We start from the raw sequence: 19,873 nt of genomic DNA on the forward strand, positions 1-19,873 counted from the left end.
CAGGTATTTAAGATCCTCATTCCTGAAGGTACCGTGCGTAAAAAATACTCAAGGCGTTCCTAGAGTGCTTCCACATTTGAAACCCATCTCGGTCTCAGCGTTTGCATTAAGCACTTCGCATTTCAGCCACTGTGGAGGGAGCAGAGTGCCTGCAGCGCATAGGTGCAGTGTGATTAAGCCATTTTAAGTAATGGTATGGCCCAACGATCTTGAAAGGGGTAGTCGTCGTTCTGGTAAGGCACCTCCTGGTTTGCTGCGGTGGGAGTGTGCCACGTGCCTGGTGGTTACTCTGTTGTACGGGTTGAATCACGGGTGATTGAAATTTAGGACTAAATCCCAAACTGAGCAATCCCTGTGATGTTTTTTGGTTTATACCATAAGTTTCACAGCATCCCAGAATGGCATGGGTTGGAAGGGCCCTCTGGAGCTCACCCCGTCCCACCCCTGCTGGAGCAGGCACCCCCAGAGCAGGGGCACAGGGCCGCGTCCAGGCGGGGGCTGAATGTCTCCAGGGAAGGGACCCCACAGCCTCTCTGAGCAGCCTGTGCCCCTGCTCTGGCACCCGCACAGCAAAGGGGTTTGTCCTCATACTGAGGTATCAATTCCTTGATATTACTCACCCCACCCCAAAGTAGAGATGGGCCGTAGCGAGGAGGAAGGGAGATGTGCATCCGCACTGCATTCCTCATGCTGGCGAGTTCTAGCCGGCTGCTGCAGGCTTGTGGAAAGGTAGGCAATAGATCTAGACCCAGTGACACTGAGAAAGGGACTGACGTAGGAGAACGTGCTGCTTCTTGATTTTTTTTTTTTTTTCTTTTTAATTGAGAAAGTTCATGCAACAAACACCGGTTTGGGAATCAGCCAGCTGACCCTGCCTGGGAAGTGCTGTATGTCTGCAAAAAGAGAAACTGAGGATGTCTAGAATGACTTTTTTCCCTATTGCAGATCTTGTTTTGTGGCTCCACAACATTTATATGCATTTGCTGCTGCCTCCTCTCCAGCTGCAAGTCCATAGCTAGCCAATTTGGTATTGACAGATGCATCACTACGGCTTCTCTAATGGAGCCGGCACTGCTGACTGGAAGGTGTTTGTCCCCCCTTGGGTTATTTTTGTCTGAGTAATGCACAGGAACTTGATAATGGTTTGAGATTTTTCTTATTTTTTTTAATATTTCTTTCTCAGTGGAGTTTCTGCATTGCACGAAACTTTCAGTGGTATGAGTCCCACCGCTATCACTTCAGTTGGAAGGCACCTCTTGAGGTCAACACGTCCAACCCCCCGCTGAAGCAGGATCAACTGGAGCAGGTTGTCCAGGGCCGTGTCAAGTCAGGTTTGGAGACTATACCTCCTCTCCGAGCAGCCTGCTCCAGTGTCTGACCACCCTCGCAGTAAAAAGTGTTTTCTTGTATTGAAATGACACTTCCTTTTTTAATTTATTCTAATTTGCACCCATTGCCTCTTGTCTCAGGGCGCTACTGAGAACAGCCTGGCTCCCTCGTCTTCGTTCCTTCCCATCAGGTATTTATACACACTGGTAAGATTCCCCCTGAGCCTTCTCGTCTTCAGGCTCAAGAGTCCCAGCTCTCCTGGCCTCGTACGAGAGATGCTCCAGTCGCCTTTGTGGCCCTGATCTAGAGCAGCCCCTGCCTGTCCTGTGCCGGGGAGCCCCTCATGGCTCTTTGCTTTCCGCAACTGGTCTCAAAGCTCGCTTTCAAGAGATGGTGTTTTGTCCAATGTCTTTCCCAGCCTCTCTGACCGCCGTGGGGTGACTGGGGGGAGGGTTTCCTAACTCCAGGAGTGTATTAAGTCGTGGTTTTTTGAGAAGAAAAGGGCCCCAAGATACATGCAGGCTACAGCAGCCTTTGAGAGTATAGAACTGACATGTTCTTCAGGAAAACCTTGGCTTTGTCAGCCCGGCCAGGTACTAGCTGTTTGTCTGTCCTCTCTCCTGTCATGCTTTATGGAACCTTTACGCCACTGTTGATTTTTTTTTTTTTTTACCTCTGGTTTGGCCAGAGCAGGCTCTCCAAGGGTGTGTTTTGTAGCATTGTTCCTTTGACGCAGGTTGGCCGGGGGTTCAGAGGCATTAGCCGCTTTGTTAGTAGCGGTCACCAGCATAGTCCAGTAGCGGGGGGAGAAAAGAGAAAATTAATGCTAAAAGTAGAACCTACCAGTGGAGAGTCTGGCGGGGGTGCGGCAGCCGCTGGGGCTGCCTGTGAACCCTCTCTGTTCCCAGTACACCTGTTTCCTTAGAGCTTCTAAATACCAGTTGTTTCCTAACAAATACTACTTCTGTTTATCAACACGCAGTCCTTTGTAACACCCAACAGCAAGCAGAGCTGGAAGAAATGTCAAGTATAGGCAAAACTGTTAGGCTAGAGGCCTGCATGTAATTTCTGGAACTTAATGGCATCTCTGTGTTCCTGTTATCTCAGATTCCTAATTTAGATTGGAGATCTCCAAGGGGTTCATTTGAACATACTCTTTACTAGCACTTTAAAAATGTCAGGCATATGTTTGTCAAATTTAGGGCTGGTTTAAGCACAATTATGCATGCATTTAAGCAAAATAGTTGAAGTGATTTCATGAACTGTATCAATAAGTTTATACTAATATAATTACACTGATACTAGCAAGTTTTATTAATTAACTCCATTTGTTTCCAAACAAGCGTAGCTGTATCAGTACAAAATCTGTGCATAGACAAACCCTTACTTTTGCTAATAACACAGTATTACAAAGGTGGGGTGTGTCTTTTAAGGTGCTTCATAATCTTCTTTCCCTTAAACAGGAGGAAACTGAGGAGCTGGAACAAGACACCTTAGGAAAAAGTGGGTGTATATTTTGTTTGTGTTTTTGGGGGACTTTAGGGGTGGTTTTTGTTGGGTTTTTGTTTGGTTTGGGAGGCTTGGGGGTTTTTTTTGTTTAAGGGAATAGGGGGCTATAGATTTCAAGGAAGAAGCATTCTTGGCACCAATCCAGAGATTGTTTCAAGCATACTGTAGTTAAAAAAAAAAAAAAATGTAAAAAGTCAGAATAATACGCAGGATCGGTATTTTTGGGGCTGCCTTGACTGGTGCTGGCTGGGGAAGGGCATCTTCAGCGGGTGAGCGTGGGGGCTCCGAGCACGGCTGTTCCTGCACCGCGCTGGCCGCAAAGGTGCATGCTGAGCTGTCACCGAGAAGAACCTGGCAGCTCCTTTGTCTGGCTCATCACTTCTAGTAGCTGAACGTTCACCAGGGAGAGGTGGAAGAGCCTTGGAGAGAGGCAGGGGGATTGGTCCTGGGGAGTCATCTCTGAATTGGGTCCTGCTCCTGCAAACCACACGGTACACGAAACCGCTTCTGGAGCGGGGGGATTTGGTGGGTGCAGGGGAAGCTCTGCGTGGTGTTAGGGGGTTCTTTGGGTGCCTGTGGGGAGGAACAAGGGGATGGAGCCCCGCTGCGATAGTCCAGTCCTTAAGCTTGCTTCTGGCTGCCTGCAGAAGTAATGCGAGAGCCTGCAGCCCCTGGTGTGGCGCTGCCAGCGTTAAATAACAGAGTTAGGCTTTTCCTTCTGTTTTCCAGTCCTATAAACCCTGTGTAAGTAACCGCCATCTCCAGCCCTTGGGAGCACGGCTCTGCTCTGTCTGCTGCTGCCACCTGGCAGTGGTGTCAAGCCTGATTCATCTCTGAGCGAGCCTTGTTTGAAAGGGATGAGCCTACGTTTCTAAATTAGCTGTATTTTAACTGAAAGGTAGGCTGGAGCCTGAGCTGCCAAATCTCGGCAAAAAGATATTTTATTTTGAGAGGAGCACAGTAAAAAGTCCACAGTCTTTTGTCTGGAGCAGGTGCCATATTCCCTTCAGCTGCTCTGCTGTTAGAGGAAGCTCTTAGGATCAAGTTCTCACCGGTTTGGTTTAGGGACGAAACTGGAATGGGCAGAAATGCTTGGATAGAAGTTTCCTATCAAAGAGTTTGTTTTTTAAAATGAACACGTTGATGTTTCAGTAACGTTTTGGGGGGGAAGAAATGTAAAACCTTCAAAAACTGAAGTCGTGTTCTGGCTTGCCTCTCCTGCCTTGTTTTGTATTTGATAGCGTAAAGGGTCATGCTTGACTTCCAGACTGCAAACGTTACTATTTTCAATGCTTTGAGGTGATTCTTCCTTCAGCAGTTCCAGCCAGGTGCTGCGCTTGGAAGAGCTCTGCTGGCCACGGGGAACGGCTCGGGGGTCACCGCCGCTCTGAAGCGTTTCTTCCCCGCGGTGGGTGCCGGCGTGCGGGAGGCGCTGCCCGGGTGCTCGCAGCGGCCCTGTGCCCTGCGCCCAGCGCAGGACCACCCTGGCACCGTCCCTGCTCGGATGCTGCAGACTGGTAGCTGGGCCGGTCGGTTTTCTCCTCCGTTCTGGAACGCAGACATCAAAGGGAAAGAAACATTCTGGTAAATTTCTTTGGAAGCTCTCAAAACTTTCCTTTTCCCGTGTGTTTTCCATTTTGTTAGTTTTGCAATAGCGACTTTTCACCCTCATTTCAGGTTTTTTGTTTTCCCCAAAACAAAACCAAACCCTAGTGTTTTCCTGGAACAGGAATCCCATTTTCATGGGTGCGTTTCCATTGATTTTTGTGGAACTACTCACATACGTAATGTTAAACAGCTACAGGGTGTTATTGAAATCACAACCGTAAATCTTGTAATAGGTTAAAAGTGTCCTGTCAAACTGTGGATAATAAATTCTGCATGTAATGAAATTCTTCCTAACTTCTGGGGGGGGAAAAGCCAAGACTGCATTTCCGCCAGTGACTTACAATGGCCTTAATTTTTAAAAGGCCTAAAATAACTTTCCGATTTAAAATTATTTTAAATCCTTCACTGAACAGTGATGCTATGTTGGCCGTACTGCTATCTAATTAAATATTTACTATACTTCTGTATCAGGTTCCTGCAACCAGGAACTTGGAAGTGCTGATGCTCGCGGCTCCGCCGGCTGCTAGCCCTGACCTTGGCGAGCTGACCCCCCACCTCCCGCGGCCCCGCTTTTCTCTGGCCCCTCTCACCCTGGCACTGTCGCTGCAAGCCTCTCATCCCTGAAGCTTTTCTGGCCCGCGAGGATTTTTATTTCCAAAACTCTCTTTGATAGGTGAAAATGTCTTTCTTCGAAGTTCCCTTTGGACTGCAGCGAGCTGCGCCAGCGCCTGCCTCGCCGTGGGTGAACGTTTCTGTTTGCTCGGTGAGCTTTTTGCCTCTGCTGTGCTCTAAATATTCCTCATTTAATGAAGCGAAGTTCTTTAATTACTATTTTTCTTTGTGGAATGGCTCATGGTCCCTTGGTCTTTTGATACTATCAGACTGAAAGGGGGAATAAAAACCACCTTTAAACAATTTTGACTCCCTCTAGAGGATTTCTTTCCAAGCCCAGAAATAGCTGCACAGTGGGAGAAGCTGAGCATTCGGTCCCTGCGCCTGCACAGCCGGGTTTCAGTGCAGATCACATCTTTTCCAGTACCCGCAGACTGCTTTTTCCCCCCTGTCAGTTGCTGCTAACGTCTCCCAGATTTTATTCCCACTGTTCTTTAAATATAAATGCTCACAGTCCATTTTTCCTTAGGCAACAAGCCCGGCATCCTCTGCTGAAGGACCCCACTGCAGTTACAGCTGCTCGAGGAATGGCCGTTCCTGTGATGTGTTAACTCCTCTGGACCAAGCTTTCCAAGACTATTGAGTAGAAAGCTTAATTTTAACACCTTGTGGATGCCTCTCGCCTATTGCAATAGTCAAATTTAGTGGCTGTCATGAACAGCAACTCCTTTTCATGATGTCGTGGGTTTTTTGCCCTTTATATCAAGGGAATACACATAACTTTCTGGTATTTCTGTCCTTTCCTGTTGCTGTCCGCAGGCGATGAAGAGTGCTGCTGGTGTTGGATAGGCTGGTGTGGCTTCTTTACAAAGGTCACAGGAAGAGTGAAGACCTTTTCAGGAGAGCGAGCTAATGCAGTCTCTCTCTGAAAGGTGAGGATGAGGCGTTGGTGGCCTGCAAGGAGGAGTGCTCCAGGGCACTCCGTGCGAGGCTGGTAGCTCTGACACCTTGAAACGATAAGGAATTTATTCCCCTATTTCAGATGCATTATCTTAGGTAACCATTCAGTACCATTATCTTATTTAACCATTTCAGATGTGTTATCTTATTTAATGGGGGAATAGTGCTAGGAATAGTCGGAATAAGCCACCCTGGCCTCTTCTTACTGCCCCTTGTTAGTTCAAAATTCTTTCAGGCTCTTCCTTAGGAATTGGCCCTGGATAAGGGCTAATAGCTGGATTATTGCTGCACTAAATCATTCTCAATTCGATACAGGTTGCATCCACCTCTAATTCACCCTCTTATTTCCTAAAGGAAATGTTAACCAGAACAATCACTTTAAAAGCAGTAGGTAATGATGGGCAATATCATTTGATTCTTTTAACATACTTACACTCAAGAGAGAAGTAAATCACGGTGTAACCAACTAACGCTACCATCGATCCCTTGGAGAAGGGGTCAGGTGTGGGTGCGTGCACCCCTCTGCCTCTGCACCCCCTCGTCAGCCCTGTCCCCCACAGTTCAGCCGGTTTCTTTGGAGAGCTGGGCCCTGGGTGACTTCATCCACGGCAGAGGCTGCAGCACAAAGCTGATGTTGGGTCTTCTTGCCCATCGCACCCCGAGCACGTACTGCTGGGGCACGGCTCCCCCTGCGTGCCCTAAACCCAGCCCGTCCCTGCTGTGAGGCACTGGGGCTGCTGGAACGACTCTTCTAACATAATAAAACAGCTGCTTTAAAGCTTTAAAATGCACTGCTTGCCTATGGCCGGCAGGGTTATTTCGATCCTTTGACCAAAATCCCCGCAAAAGCGGACTAGAAAGTACCGCGGGGTTGGGAGGGTCGGTATGTGCTTTGCCTGGGGTGTTCCTGGAGGGCGCAGCAGCGGCAGCACGGCCGGAACGCTGGATATCGGATATTTATTGCTGCTCATGCATCCTGCCGACAGCTGCATGTTTCTCCGCCCTAATAGTAGCAAATTATGATTGCAGTAATTCCATATTTGGATCCTTAGCCCGAAAAACAGTCTGTTTTTACGGTGTTTCCCGTGATAGCAGAGCACCCCCATTTAAATGGTCTCAATTCACTCCCTCAGCATACGGCTAAGGCACGCTGCATCCCCTGGCCCGCTGGGCGATGTAGCGCGGCTGGGGCTGCTCCACGGTGGGTCAGCGATGTGTTTTTTCTAGCACTGAGCTGCCTTGGAGGGGGGGTTTCCTCTTTTTTTTTTTTTCACCCAAAATCCTGCTGCTGTGTGGTTTTCCCAAGGGCCCGGACAAAGGGGCCGGGGCTGCAGCGTCCGCTTCCGCAGGCAGTCACCGATTTATTGTGAGGCTGGTCCTGGCCTCGTGTGCCCGTGGCCTTCCCAGGAACTGGTATGTTTTGTGCTGTGCTTTACTCATGGTGCCGAGCATGTAAAACCCGATAGGAAACTAGAATTTTCCATAAAGGGGATGCTGACTGGCTTAGCTACATCCACAATTCCTCCCCAAATTAAAATGCTGAATACCAAAAACATTTTTTAAAGGGACTATCATGATACCACTGAAGCTGGTGGCGTTATTCTTTCAAGGGTTTCCTAATACTTCTTTTTAAACGGTGGTTGTAAGTGCCTAGAAGCCGCTTCTGTGCGCTTATAAATATATATTTATGTCCTGTCAGTTACAGGTTAAGGGTAGTTACTCCATCGCATCATGAGGGGCCTAGAGGAACATCATGTTGCACGTATTTAGGGAAGTGGCAAGCTGAAATAGCTCTTCTGCGGTGCTTAAAGTAGCAATCTGGTGTGAGTGTTGAGCTTTTCCGCCACCAAGCGAGGCAGAGCGCGAAGTGATGAGTGACTGGCCCGTCTTCTCCCCACGGTCATCATCTCCCGTGACTGATGTTGCTGTAAAATTTCATTTTCTTCATTGCATTTTCCACCTCTTTCTTCAAATAATTCTCTCGTTTCAAAGCTTGTCATTTATTTCGCTGGAAGTATTTGATTATGACCCAAACCACGGGCATTTGCTTAGTAATAGCGCGTTAGTCTATTGTTGATGGAAACGGGAACTTACATCAGGACTCCTTGTTTAAATCAAGACTTTAGCAAGAATGATGTTGTCAGATGTGCTTCTCGGGGCTCAGCACGTGTCTGAGGGCGAGCGAGCGGGACAGAGAGCCCGAGCATGTGCCTGCCCGCGGCCGGCTGCGTGGCCGAGGAGCGGGGAACGCATCTATCTACGACCACTGTTACCAACCCAAGGGAAGCTCATGAATTTATTCCAGTCTGAGCTTATGGTCTTCCGCAGCGTTATCGCTTTCCAGCCTTCGAAAGGAGCGGGCACGGAAGAGATTTGATATTTCTGTTTGCACAGAGGCCTCTGCCTGGTGGTTAATTGTACGCGCGCCTGCGGGAAGCCGTTGCTCCTGTTAGTCACACTGCATAAAACACCTTCGTCCCTTTGATTGTGTGCCGAGCAACGGCTTGTTAGAGAAGTCCAAAGAACTTCTACGTTCTTGCTCAGAGATTGAATGAACTGGAGTAAATCTATGGCTTTTTCCAAGTCTTCTGCATACCTTTTTACGGAACATATATTTTAAATATTCAGCCATTATAGAAGATTTTACAGAAATAATAATACTAGGCTTTGCCTCCTATATAGTGATAAAATTTCTACATTGTCAGCACAAACTTCTACCCGAACAGGCTGTTAAAACACTATTCGTGGCTCAAGGCAATGCAAGATAAACCTGTTAAAGGGCATCTCTTACCTGAAATCTTTCCTCGTTTACATACGCTGTTCCCAGCATGGTAGGAGTCGCAGGGCTGTTGCGAACTGAGGCATAAGGAACATTTGGAAAGAGCAGAAGGCGCTTGCAGATGCCACCAAAGTTCCTAACGTTTCTATTCTGTCGGCATTTTACTTGACGGTAGCGTTTATGGATGTTTTCTGTTGATAGAGAGGAGGGGACATAGCTTTAATTTTTTTTCTTTACACGTTGAAGAAATCAGTCCATAGGAGAGCTGCGCCTTTGAGTTCCCAACTGACAGCATTTAGTCCGTCGGCATCTTTTGCGGGACCGTAACTGCCGTCTCAGTGGATGTGAAGCCTTTCTGGTGAGCCTGCGGGCGGGAGGGTGCGGTGCCAAGTCACGGCTGATGGGCCTTCTGCTCCTCGGGAGCGGCTCTTTGAGGGGGTTTGGAGGAAATTTTAAGGAAGGCAGCTGAGTACAAATCAATATTTTTCTTGACAGCCCTGGTCCTCTTCCTCTCTTTCCAATTTACATCTGTCCTCTAGAGATGACAAATCGCAGTGCGGTAACAGAGAGGATTTCCATCTTCTGGGTTACAGTGTGGGTTTGGGGATGGTGGTTTCTGTAATTCCCCAGACAAAATGGATTCCTATCAGTATATTTTCTCCACCCTTTGAGATCCCTTATGTTTTCAAACTCTCCCATTGCTCGAATAGGGGTGTAGCTGTAATTTCCCACCGCCCCGTTCTCAGGTTAATTTTTAGGCGTTAAGATTGTTGATCTAAATTATGAAATTAGAAAGCTTCATGCTGTTGAAAGCACTGCATGAAAGTCTCCGTAAAACCTCACTTGTTGGAGACTGGGTCACACGGGGAAGGCTCTTTGTCATCAAAGGACAATATTTTTTTTCTTTTGTGGTTTCAGCCTTGCTCCAAACATGATTGCTTGTGTGGATGCTTCTGTAAATGAAGATTCAGCTGAAAAAGTTAGAGAATCTTATTTATTCCGTACCTGTTGAGTATGTGTTCTCTTTTTTGTGTGTGTTAAAATGTGAATTTCACAAAAAATGTGAAGCCTCACGAAGACAGGAGAAAGCCAGAAGTTTATTTACGTTCTTTCAGGGGGAAAAAAAAAGTCACACACCCTTTTTGGCAAATAAATGATTGTGTAACACTTTAATTTGATTTTATAACAGTTAGTTTTGTTGTTTTGCAGCTCTGTTTCCTAGCTGTTGGTGCCTGGTCAGCCACGAAGGCTTTAACTGTGAAATTCTTATTATTTTACACTGTCCATCTCTCAGAAAAACACAGAATTCGGGAAACAGTTTGAAGTATTGTAGGTTGAGCAGTTACTGCAACACAGCCTTACTGTTAAGCTTCAAGGTTCAATATTGCCTTTGACATTTTTTCCCTTTGTGTGTCTTTTTAATTTTGGAGTCTGACTGAAGAGCAATTTTTAAATGATCTAGACGGTAACGTAGCCGTCGTAACGATCGCCGCCTAGGAGCGGCTGTACAAGCGCACGCTGGTATTTCGCCGGTCCTACTCTGCTGTGTAAGTTATTTAATAGCTGAGGTGGAAACTTGCGTAGCTCCTTTATCTAGCAGTAAAAGATCAGATCTCATTTTTTTTATATTACCTTTCATGTATTTTTTCCAAAGCTGCTCTTTCGTATTGCTCAGGAGGGACCAGTAAGATTTTCTGTGCTCACGCAGAGTCGTCCAGGCAAATCGCGGCTAGCTTTATTTCTAACTCGCTCTGAAATTGTTAGGATGAGCTGATTATGTAAGGTGGAAGTCAGTCTACCCCCAGATAAAGCTCTGAACTTCTGTGAACGCTTGAACGCTTTCAAATACCCGGAGGATCATGAGGGCAGCGTGGCCCGGGGAAAGGAGACGTGTCACGTTCTCTGGAAGGTCAATAGAGGCTTTAGAGCATTTCGTTGGAGGTGGTTGGACTGTACCGAATCGCTAGGTTAGGATGCTCCAATATAGTATCTTCATTAAGATGCTACATGGGAAAATAATTCACTTTCTCTTTTCTTTCTAGAGGTTCTGATCCTCTGAAGCAAATTCCAGCGTTGGAAGGGAATCTGTGTCTCAGAAAAAAATCTGTACGAGTTGCAGAGGACTCGTTGCAAGAAAAGAAACGTGGCTGTAAAAGAGAGACCGCTCTCTCTTGTTGGTTCTCAACAGAGCTGGGCAGCTTTCCTTTACCAGAACTGCTTATGACATGGCAACTTCTATTCAAAGCAGAAGATTGTAAAGTACCGAGAACAGCAAATTCAAGCCTATGTATCAAACTGAGATCATGTTGTTTTTGTTTGTGCCGACCGACTGGCTGCTCCTAAAAAATTTTTCTCTTAGCATTTGCGGCGTGATTTCAGGAATGCGAAACGTGTAGAGGTAATTTTAATAAGGGGACTTTGGGATGTAGATGCATTTATTTGTGTTTGTGCTCACGGAGCGCGAGAGATTCTTTAAACAGAGGGATCGTGCCCGTCCCAGGCAGATACGATTTGCCACATCCTGGTGTACTTCTCGTCAGTGTAATGTGGCTCGTTCCTTTTTCCCTTGCCTTAAAGCCAAAGACCTTTTTCATTAATTACTCGCTGTTTCGGTGCTACTGCATATGTGATAAGCCAAATTCTTCTGCTCTTGAAACTATTGGGAAGCTTTCCTGTCGATTTTTATGGGAGCAATGTCAAGGGAGACAAAAGGGAATCCTAATAAGTTCCCAGTGTGGAAAGGCTTGCAGGAGTTTCATTTTCAAGTTTGCAAGGTAGAACCCTTTGTGAAGACGCTTATTTATTCCTGGTGAAGAGGATTAATTTCACCAAGTGGCAGTTTTTGTAATAAGTCCCTTAATTCTGATGTGTCGCACCGTTGCAGCGCTAGGATTTTAATGACGATGTAGGAACAATAATCGTAACGTTCTTTTCTGATTTCATGTTTTTCAAACATAATGATGTGGTTTCCGTGTTTTTCAAAAGTTTGATGTGCTGTGAATTTTATGGCACTTTATCGTAGTCGTTAGTGAACCAAGCTGGTCATCACTATTTTTTAATAACTCTGGGTGGAGAAACTGCTTCTGAGATGTAAGTAATTCTAAAAAATTTTAAAGCTGTACTTTCTAAGTTGTGCTGTACTGCTCAGAACTACCAAGTCTGATATAAAAAAAGAATACGCGTGTAGGGCCACTGGCCTTATATGAGCCTTTTAGGCCTGAATATACATTAATTCATATTCACATTTTTGCACGTGTGGAAGTTTGCATGTATATTTCTTGCATTTCAGCCTGCAGACCGGGCAGCTATTTAGAATCTACCTGCTGTAATTTTCTCCCAAGAAAAAAAGAGGTAGGAAAGCAAAGTGTACATTAAAATGTTCATTTGAAAAGTGTTCACTTGCAAGTTGGGTTTTGACATTTTTAAACTTGAAAAAGCCTATGTTCTCCCCCACGTAGTGTGTCTAGAGGAGAAGCAAATTTATGAGTTGTGAGTATTGTAAAGAATATATTCACGATTATATTGGGTTTTTTTTCCTTGGCCTGGTTTGATTGCTTCTTTACTAAAAATAGTAGCCTTAACTTTGAGTTTCCAGGCCTCTCTAGGCATAATGTTTTGATGAAAATTGTCTCCTTCCACCCCAGTTTTTTTACAGTAGTTTGTCTTAATTCGAACCTAAAAAATTCAGTGCGATAATACGGCGATGAATATCATCACTTCAGTAAGATGGAAGTCCTGATGTGATTAAAGTTAGTTTTTGTGTTTGACAGATGATGGTGCATCATCCGTCCTTGTCTACAGAGTTTTCAGCTGCAGACGTGGTCGGTGCTATAGCCTGTGGTAGGAACTCTTCCCCTGCACTGCAGCGATCCACAACTCAGCTGCACGCGAAGCACCAGGATCACAGAATCATAGAATCACAGAATCATTAATGTTGGAAAAGACCTCCAGGATCATCAAGTCCAACCGCCAACCCAACACCCCCAGGCCTCCTAAACCATGGCCCCAAGTCCCACGGCTGCACGTCCTTTGAACCCCCCCAGGGACGGTGACTCCCCCACCTCTCTGGGCAGCCTGTGCCAGGGCCTGACCGCTCTGGCAGGGAAGGCATTTTCCCTCACACCCAACCTAAACCTCCCCTGACGCAGCTTGAGGCCGTTCCCTCTCGTCCTGTCACTGGTGACTTGGGAGCAGAGACCAGTCCCCCCCTCACTCCAGCCCCTCTCAGGCAGCTGCAGAGAAATAGAAAATAGGAGCTTTTTCAAACCAATAAGCTCTTAAGGAAGGCATCCCATGCACGTTTCCCTTGCTCATTAGGGCATAAAAGCTGCGGCTTTCAAGAGCAGCATGAAAAAACCTCCATTTCACTGCAGAGACAGGGTGAACTGGGGAATTCACTGCATTATTCATCCACTCGAGAGAGCAGGGTTACCATCTAGTATGGCAGAACAAATGGGTTTTCTGTAAATATGAAAATTATAGTTATTTGAGCAAAAGTGCATTTGTACCAAAGTTTGTTATTTGTGATGTTGACTGAAGGGTGAGCACTGCGACGTATGTCTGACGCTCGCATGAACGCACAACTTAAAAGCTGTTTAATAACCTTTTGCAGCATCTCAGCCAGCTCCGTCTAGGACAGAAGCAGCTAAAGGGGAGGAGACCCTGAAGAGCCTCGCGGACGCTCTGCAGCGAGTAACGCGAAGCGTGCCCACGCAGGGCACGCCGGCTCCGCGTTCAGCCGTTACACCCACTCGTAACGATACCATTGATGCTCTTTGGTTAAAAGTATACAGGAAACATGCTAAAAAGCAGGAAAAAAAAAAACCCTAGAAAACATCGCAATGACAGGAAAACCTACTCCATCGACAACACCGTCGGTTTTGACGCTCTAAACTGACCCAGATATTTGTTTTATGTGTTTAGGCGTCTGCTCAGCTGACAGCAGCACTGAAAGTTAGCCTTAATACTTCAAACTGCTGCTACATAAAAGAAAAATAAGACTCTCTATCAGTTAATAAATGGATTTAGTGAGATCTTTGAAGAATGTTTTTGAAAGAGGAATGCTAAAGATCACAATTAAGTTTGAAAACCCAGAACCTACCAGCAAAATGATGGCAAAGGTTGCCTGAGCCTAAGAAGGTGGAACGTCAAGCTCTAGGCAAAGTCATCTTGGGAATGATTGAAGCGTTACAGATAGAGAGCGCGCCCGGGAGTGATAAAGCGCATCTCGGCGCGCGTGTTGAATTGGCTGGAATCGAGGTGGCAAAAGCTCGAGCGCTAGCAAAGTAGTAGAGGAATTTGCAAGAACAACTATAATTTTTCGAAGGCTTCCTCTGCTCCTGTGTCTCCATCTCCCTGTCCGCTAGGTCCAGGAGAGAGCTCGACTGAAACCAGGAAAATACAGTCTCTGATTAACATGCTTGATGGTTTTAGTCGTCAATTAAATACGTATAGTGATAGTTGCGTTGAGAAAAAAAAATCCACTTTTTAAGAACGGTGAAAACACTTCAAGAAAAGAGATTTAAGTACTAACATCTGGAACGCTGTCACTGTCTTTCCTCGAGGTCTAAAAGACCGATTCTCAGATTCGTCAGTTACAGATAGAGCTGTGTTTACCCCAGTAATTAGCAGTTCGCATTTTTAAATGTTTTTACTCACGTCTGTCGTGTGACGACGATAAATTGGACCGTAGTGAAATAGAGAGTAACGCTCAGTGGGCTTGTCCAAATTCTGTTGTTCCGTATCCGCGATGACAACTCAAGTCGCTGATATTTTTAGAATACGCTCGGTGTTCGATGCTAATGGCACAATAAATTGGCTCCAACAACTTCTCCAATTCTTTTTTTCTTTGTGGACGTATTCCAATTTAAATGTCACCATGGGAAAATATGTTCTAACTTAAAAATAGTACCATGCAATATTTACATTTTCTGCTGGAAGTTGCCAGATTTTTGGAGCCCTGTGCTATTTCTGTTTTCTTACTGTTTATTGGGATTTTCTTTTGGTTCCGGTTAAATTCTTAGAAGGCTTCTGTCAAATATTGTTCTCTCTTCAAACGTAGTCTTCTGCATGGCTTAAATGCTGAAAATGGGAGGTTTGGGGTTTTTAACCTAAAGATGTTATTAAACTAAATCTGTTCGCTTGTATGTCTTTTAGCTCAGTATCCACGACGTACTTTGCTTTTTCCATTAAAAATGGGTTTGTACCGTGAAGATACAAGGTTTGTTTTTATCCAGAGAAGTATAATGTGCACGTTCTTGGTATTTAATACCAAGTAAAGAATTATATTTTATATTTAATTCTAAAATAGCTTTCTAACTTTCCAGTATAGCCGTTATTTCAGTATGCGGTTTATTTATAAAGTGCCGACAGCTTTGATTTTTCGTTTATTTTTATTGATGTTGCTTGTGTGAAGTTAATTAATGTTCTTCCAATGGGTCACTGGAATTTCGAGGCAGGAAAATAACGAATAGTGGCTACAGTAGTCTGAACCACAGGTTTTTAGGCAAGAAATCATTCTGACTATGCTTTTGAAATTCTCTGGTGACAGCGAGCGGATCTGTCCGCTTCACATGCGTCGCGAGCGTTTTACTTACCGAGGGTAAGCGGGCAGTACTGGGAAAGACTGAGACTCTCCAGACGATTTTAAGGGCAGGATTTGGAGGGTTGAGTGCTTTCAGAACAGATGCCTCGTCTTCACGTGCTTCCGTCAATATAAGCCACTCGATTGTGTTGGTAAAGAGAGGCGTTTTAAAGAGAACAGACCACCCTTCGGATGTTGGTGCGCAGCTTTCTTATGGCACAAGCTGGTGGACCCAACGCGCTCGCGCCTGCTGACAGTAATAACTCGTTTGTAGGAGTTTCTGCAAGTCCTGAGGAAAGAATCGCTTCTGAGTTTGCACAATTTGGGTGCAAAATGGAAACGCCCCCCGTGACGTTGGCAAATGTCGCTGGCGTATGCCCGAGATGAGCGCGTGGTGCGTTATGTGCCTTTAGGGACTTTGGAATATGTACCAGACAGGAGGTTAGTGTCCGCTTTGTGTCCGTGAGTGGCGTTGTCGCGGCTGACGTGTGGCCCGGCAGCGTCCCCGTGGAGGCAGCAGGTTCCTCCTCGAACTGCCTTGAGCTGTGGGTGCTGAGTGCCCTTCCTCCCCGCTCCCTACATCCCTGGGTTTTTCTGGTTTCAGAGCACTTTGTCTATTTTTTCAGTAGCCTGATGCTTCAAAATACCCCAGTTGACCAAAGCCTTCCAGCGCTTTAGAGCGTGCTGGGTGGAGGTTTGGGAGCTCGGTGCCTCCCGTGGGCTCGCCCTCGACTCCGCGGGTCGCTCGCGCTTGGCGGGGTGCTCTTAGCCAGAGCCCCTTGAAGCACGCCTGACTGCGGGGTTAAAAATCGTGAGATATAAATGTTTGATAATTTTATGGGATATAAATGGACTTCTACCTCCTCCTTGCTTATAAAATACACTACTATGTGAACAGGAACGGTGGTCTACTGTATGCCCAGCTGTACTGAGGGTGTCTCGGAGAGCTCGTGTATAGTGGTCTCTCCGCCCCACGCGGGCGCGGAGCTCGCGGCGCAGCCGAGCAGCTCGCCTTTGCTCAGCCGGCGCCCTGGGACGGTGCCTGTGAATAACACGATGGCGTGTGGTTGAGGAGCCGCACGCCGGCTCCTGGCTTTCAGAGGGTTTAAGCCGGGACCCGTAAGCCCCTTTCAAAGTAGTCCTGAAACAACTAGGCAATTACGGAAATGTCACAGCCAGCTGCTCCTTAGTGGCTCAGCTGAAATCCTCTTTTTTTTTTTTTTTTTTATTATTTAATGTGAAAAGCTTTACCAGGGCTGACCTAGCTTCAACCTTTTAAAGGGTGCATGTCTCTGTGGTCCAGTCGTTTGGGGTGGAATCGTTCAGGCTGGAATCCACAGCTGGCTGAGGAGCGCTGCGTCTTCGAGTAACCGCGAACGGAGGCTGGGTCAGATGTCTGACTGAAGGTGAGTTTAAGTGTCAAGAAAACATTATAAGAGACAATTCCTCAAAGAAAGATATTTTTTGCCACATTTACAATCACTTAAACACCTTTGTTTTCTGCGTTGTGGAAAGAGTCGTGTAAAATCTGAGCAGACTTAAGTATTTGTAGATATAAGCTGCATAATTTGTTAATCTGTGCCTTGTTTCTTGCTTTAAGGTAAATATTCTGATGTTGGTAAATGCGAAATTAACTTGATTCTTTCCAAAAAAAGGAAAGGATGTTTTGAGGAGGATTCTTTAGATTGATATAGATTGGCCAGTTGTAGTTTTGTATTAATTCTGCTTAGTTTGAGGACTTAAAGTACTGTAGATCACAGTTTGTGGGATTATAAAGCCATAAAGTATGTTTAACTTAGAACCAAGAAAAGACATGGAGCACAGCACTTAAAGCATGATGCTTTTGTGCGTAATTTTAACGTGAGAGGAACACTAAATTGTCCTGGTGAGGAATTATTTACCTTGTATTTCCTCAGAATATTTTGGGTAGTATTTTTAAAAAATCTAAAACTTTCCATTTAAAGGATATTAATTTCTCAAATCTAATTCTTACATTTGTAAACACTTTATTTCTCCCCCGTCTGTACGTATTTCTCTTCTGACTGTCTTTACCCGAAACCCAGCAGCCCTGTTACCGATATCAAACCTGACATGACTCCAGGCGTTGAAGCTTTCAGAAAAATACCGGACGCCGCTGACGTTAGGGTGACACTGCGGGAAAGCTGCCCGCTACTGGCCTTAACCCGTCGGGTCACCAGAACTTCACCGGCTCTGGAGTACGAGAGCTGTAAAACCCAAAACGTATCAAACCTCAAGTTGCTAATAAATGCCAGAAGCAATGAAAAATAAAGTCACGGCTCACGCTTGACTGTCTTCAGGATGGCCAATGACCCAGGCAGGGTGACTTTCTGCCCAGAGCAGAGGCGGCTTTCCCCCTGCCAGCCCCATCCCCGCGGTGGGATGCCGTCTCTACCCCCTCCCACCAAACACGAGGTTTGTCGTCCTCCATCTACCGGCGTCTCGATTTTTCAAGCTCCATCAGCAGGGGTGTTGCCTTTGGAGAAGCGACTCGGGGAGGCAGGCGCACCTTTCAAAGCGGCTTCTTGCCCCAGTTGCCGCTCAGCAGCGTTACGGGGACGTAACTCTTCCGTACTACCGACAGCCGCTTCGTCTAAGCAGGCGTGAGCCTCGCGCTCTGCTGCTGGGGTATTATCTACCCGTCATCCGCGGGTGTTCTGCTGATTCTAAGGACGTTGAATGTGTTTGTGCGCTTGATTTTTTGGTCTTGGAGCGACGGGCAGTTGAGGCACCATCCTGTGAAGTTTTACAGATGCATAATTTGCCTCTAGAAAGTAGTTTTAATTAGTGATTTAAAGGGAAACAGCCTGCACTGGGCTCCGCTCTAGCTTTTCGTAGAATTGGGTCCTTGTCTTCGGTCTAGCTTGTGCGGCTTCATACTTTTGCCAGCGCAGTGCAAAAAAACTCTGAGTTTGTGGTCGCCTTTGAAAGCCTGAGAGGGGAATCTCTGCAGGCAGAGAGAACAGAAGTGCTTTTCTTGAGAGATTGACTCGTCGGGCTTATTTTCATAAACTTACACGAGGAATTTAAGACAAGAACTGAAATAAAACAGACTTGTGCTGGTACATCTGCCAGCTCCAGCGGGAGTAAGTAATCCCATATCCCACTCCGTGCAATGTCAGATGTCTGAATATAATATATTGTGTTCTTTTTGTAGCAGCCTGACCGCAATTTATTAAGTCATATTGGCAAATTTAAGGTCTCTCTTATTTTAGATAGCTACAGTATGTTTGTATAGTGGAAATACTCTGAGCATAAAGGGGGGCTTGTGTCTGTAGGATCCAGCACATATTTGAGGATTATTTATATTTTACTCTCCCCTTTCCCTTGTAAATGTGTTCATGGCCTTGGATTGCCACAGTTCTAAAGGGAATTTAATCTGGATGGCGAATCGGCGCTTTGAGCTCAGTTTAGAATTTGGTGCTTGGTTTCTGCTGGATCCCGGCGGGGAAAGCTGCAACTTCACGTAAAACACACACAGCCGAGAAGAAATACTGCCGCGCTGGGAAAGGGGGCGAATAACCCCCTGGAAGCTGTCCTACTTTGCAGCGAAGCTCAGCAGCATCTGCAGCACCTATTTCTCAGCTCTTAGCTGGGTTAAAATAGTTATAGCTATTTTTCTGTACTTTCTTAAAATCTGCTTACTGTAATACTGCTTCAGCACCGGTGCAAATTAAGGCCTCATCGTTGTTAGGGAAATAAGCCTTTATGTGAGGAACGACTCGGTCGTAACCCAAGGAGATGCCTTTTGTGTGATGTATTTTTGTGTTTCTTGATACTTTCCGTCGTGATACGGAGCGTGGAGGGAAAGGTGCTGACTGCAGCGCGGTGCCTTGGGCCTTCCTGCGCGTTTTGTCAGATTCTGCCCTCTTTGCCGTGTTTCTCACCGTTCTTTGCAGCCTGACATTCACCTCTGGGACACTTTGGGGGTGAGGAGGAGAGGTGAGGCCACGGATGCTCCCGCCATCAGGTCTGTGCACAGCACGAGCCTCGGTCCCTGGGCAACGTCTCCATCGCGGACCTGAGCCACGTCTGCAGTTCCTGTGGAGCCAGAGGGGGACTTTTGTACAAAGCTCGGCAAGAGCTGGGCCCAGGGGAGCCTCATGGGATTCAGCCAGAGCCAGTGCCAGGTCCTGCCCCTGGGGAGGAACAGCCCCCCGCACCAGCACAGCCTGGGGGGGACCTGCTGGAGAGCGGCTCTGCTGAGAGGCCCTGGGGGTGCTGGGGGACAGCGAGGTGACCCTGAGCCAGCACCGGGCCCTTGGGGCCAAGGGGGCCAGCGGTGTCCTGGGGGGCATGGAAAGGCGTGTGGCCAGCAGGGCGAGGGAGGTTCTCCTCCCCCTCTGCTCTGCCCCAGTGAGGCCACATCTGGGGTGCTGCATCCAGTTCTGGGCCCCCAGTTCAAGAAGGGCAGGGAACTGCTGGAGAGAGGCCAGCGGAGAGCTACGAAGGTGACCAGGGGCTGGAGCATCTCC

The 19,873-nt window shown here is 46.6% G+C and overlaps 1 long non-coding RNA gene across 1 annotated transcript in view; it reads left to right on the forward strand.

The window, feature by feature from the left end:
• The window catches only part of LOC142060515 (uncharacterized), a 32,980-nt gene extending 17,805 nt beyond the window's left edge, over positions 1 to 15,175 (forward strand). The window contains exons 5-15 of the long non-coding RNA XR_012661779.1: positions 1,184 to 1,331; positions 1,470 to 1,519; positions 2,793 to 2,832; positions 3,224 to 3,329; positions 4,154 to 4,422; positions 5,120 to 5,209; positions 5,588 to 5,990; positions 10,840 to 11,195; positions 12,087 to 12,148; positions 12,568 to 12,730; positions 13,410 to 15,175. This is a non-coding gene — a long non-coding RNA (uncharacterized LOC142060515). The remainder of the gene's footprint in view (positions 1 to 1,183; positions 1,332 to 1,469; positions 1,520 to 2,792; positions 2,833 to 3,223; positions 3,330 to 4,153; positions 4,423 to 5,119; positions 5,210 to 5,587; positions 5,991 to 10,839; positions 11,196 to 12,086; positions 12,149 to 12,567; positions 12,731 to 13,409) is intronic.
• The last annotated feature ends 4,698 nt before the right edge of the window (positions 15,176 to 19,873 follow it).

This window comes from Phalacrocorax aristotelis, chromosome 7 (genome assembly GCF_949628215.1).
Source record: "Phalacrocorax aristotelis chromosome 7, bGulAri2.1, whole genome shotgun sequence".
Lineage (NCBI taxonomy): Eukaryota > Metazoa > Chordata > Aves > Suliformes > Phalacrocoracidae > Phalacrocorax > Phalacrocorax aristotelis.